This window comes from Vespula pensylvanica, chromosome 11, assembly GCF_014466175.1.
Source record: "Vespula pensylvanica isolate Volc-1 chromosome 11, ASM1446617v1, whole genome shotgun sequence".
Taxonomy (NCBI): Eukaryota; Metazoa; Arthropoda; class Insecta; order Hymenoptera; family Vespidae; genus Vespula; species Vespula pensylvanica.
The window spans coordinates 5,921,644-5,924,981 of record NC_057695.1 but is presented as its reverse complement, the minus strand read 5'-3'; positions in this window follow the sequence as shown (position 1 = coordinate 5,924,981).

Genomic DNA, 3,338 nt, shown 5'->3' with positions numbered 1-3,338 from the left:
AAAAAAAAGTAGTAAAAACTCGTGTATATCTAAAAATTATTAGTTTACGAGATATTTGATTTTTAAACTAAAATTGAATTTTATCATCGTCCAAATATAATGTTTTCAAGAAGCATTGAAAAAGAAAATTATTAAATAACTTTCAATGCGTATATATATGACTAATCGAATAAATAAAATCTATCGTTTTAGAGAATCTCATAGTCGATGAAATCTATAATATTTTTATATATCCAAAAAGGAACATACAACGTAGAAATGATTAATTAATTTTCGATATAAATCAAAAAGTTGTCGAATAAATAAAATTGATTTTCATTAACAATGTTATCGTCAATGAAATACGATTGTCTACACTTGTATTTCAAAATGTGTTGGAAAAGAGAAAAAGAGCAAAAATAAAATACAACCGACGATGAAAAAATAATTTTCAATGTAGACGTAGGACCCGTTATAAGTGACATCTAATATATAATACGAAATTGCAGTTGATATTATGAAAAAGGATATAGAATGGCGATCGACTCGAATATCGTTAACTTGTCTCTATCGATAAGCTCGAACATAGCTGTTTATTAGCTTCAATATCGTTTCGTAGGATAGAAAAAGTAATCCGATCAGCGTACTCCTACTTTTGATCGTACTTTTGGAAGGGTGCCGATAAATCGCCATATCGTAATTTTCGATTTTTCCTTTTCTTTTTCTTCTCGAAGAGAAAGTCGACTTTTGCGACTAGATTCACATTTATCGAGTCTCTCGATAAGACTCTATTCATTCGTCCAACCATCAATGACTTATATATATATGAATATATATATATATTATATCGTAGTTTTTTGTAGGTGAATCGAACATTTATTTATATCTCTTTTTGATTTCATTATGAGACATCAATTTTTCAAAATTAATTGAATTTTGAATCATCCAAAATTACGTATTTATTCTCAAAAATCATTTCTTAAGGAAATTTTACGTTTTAAGTTTAAGAATTAATAATAATAATAATAATAATAATAATAAAAAAAAGAACATTCTGTGACGCGTTTGTATCTCATTTTGAGATTAAGCGTTAGGAAATGATTCCACCAATGAATCATCATTTTCTGATTGGGTATAGGAAATCATTATCTGTAATGAGTTGTCATTTCGAGGTTAATCGTTGGAAATCGTTTCAATAACGAGAATTGTCTGTCATTTTGAGGTTTGTTAAAGGAAATCGTTTCAATGACGAATCGTATGTTATTTTGAAGTTTTCGGTATAACGACCGTCATTATTAGATATAAGAAATTATTCTTTCACTTCTTCTGCTTTTTCTTTTTCTTTTAATATTATTATTGTGTTTTATAGCGATTTCGATCGATTTCGATTGAGATGATTAGTTGTGCGTCAATTTTATAATAATCTCGATTTTTTAGATCATATATGACAATTTTAAGATTAGTTGCGTGTTAATATAATTTCACATTACATATGAAAAATCATTTCTATAAATTGTCATATTGAGATTAGGTATACTCGTTTGTTTCTTTTTTTATCGTTTGCATCTAAGACGTTTAAATGTGATTAAATGTGATTATTCGTATAAATGTTATTGGATATTATTAAATTATTGAAATTTTTTAGTAATAATCTGATCGTGATATCTAACATGATTGTTTCAATTAAAAAAAAAAAAGAAAAGGGAGAAAGAAACAGAAAAAAAGTATAATAAATAACTGTTTAATAATTCTCAAGTAACGTGGTTACGTGACTCAATAACATGATTGTTTCGATTAAAAAAAAAAAAAAAAAAAAAAAGTATAATAAATAAATGTTTAATAATTCTCAAGTAACTTTGAACGTATATGGTCATTTCGTTCTCTCGTTCAACACACGTTTATAGCTATCTCTCTCTCGTTCAATGCTCGGTCATTTACCGTAAGAGGATTCGAACAGTGCCATAGTAGATGGTCGACGACTACGATTTCCCCTGAGAGCGATATTACGGCTTTTTCCTTTTTCCTTTTCATCTTCTTCTACTTCTACTGCTACTTCTACTACTTCTTCTTTTTATTCGTATTCTTTCAAGGATTTGTGCATCTACGTGAAAAGACATAATCTTTCAGTAGAAAATGCGAAGATTTTCCTTTCGATAAACAATTGTGGAGTTGGATAACAAAAAAAAGAAAAAAAAAATTGAATTACTCTTTTATTATTAGTCATAAATGTGAATTATTTTCTATCGTAAAAGTACTCTTTGTTTTTTTTTTTTTTTGAATATAAGTTAGTACGAAAGTCACTTCGAAGGATGCTGAATTTTTGAAAAAATAAAAAAAAAAGAAAGAAAAGGGGATATATACGATATCTTCGAATTAAAAATTGTCGACTGACTGACTGACTATTGTAAGTAAATATTAAATCAGAGGAAGTTGAATAACTCGAAAGATTTAATCGAAATATTTGGTATAAGTAAGGACTTTCTTTGGTACAAAAATAATTTATTCAAAATCTTCGCCATTATGATCCTTTAATGCATGATATTTCTTTGTTTTCTTCATTTCTCTTTGTTGACATTTTTGAAGAAACAGAAATTATCATAAATAACAAACGAACGACATTATCATGATTCCTAGATACAATAATTGCACATATGTCATTTACAATGTACGTTAAATGATATTACAAATTTATTAATACATTGTAATTCTCCGATCGCATGCATTTAAGGATTAATTTCTATTTTTAATTCCTTATTTTTTTAAATATTCTCACATTCCTCGTAATATATATATATATATATATTATCGATATATAATATATCGATATGATAAATATATCGATAATCTCGTCCTGAAATATATCATAAACGATAAACATCATGATCTGACAAAGACAAAAAATAATATAAATTTCCAAAAGAAAATTTAACCAAAAGCCAGTATCAAAATATCATCGAACGTAAATAACGAACGTTCCAATCTTCGTTGGACATTCACTTAACACAATAAATCCATTCCGTATGATTATTCTTATTTCCAAATAAACACCACTTATCCATGATAATTTATTTCACAGTTGGTCGACATCGCGAATGGAAATTCGATGAAATCAGGAAGAAAATTTTAGAACATTACGAAACAACGTCGAGCCATTAAGAGTCGTAAAGATACGATACGTATTTTACACGACGATCGTATTTTATATATATATATATATATATATGAAAAAAAAAAATTAATTCTTTCAACAATAACAGAGAAAGAAAAAATCAGTGATACGAATGATAAAAGAGGGAAGAGAGATATGTTGGAGCGATGATAGTGTGGTCGGTCGAGAGATGGGAAGATGGGAGGTGGGA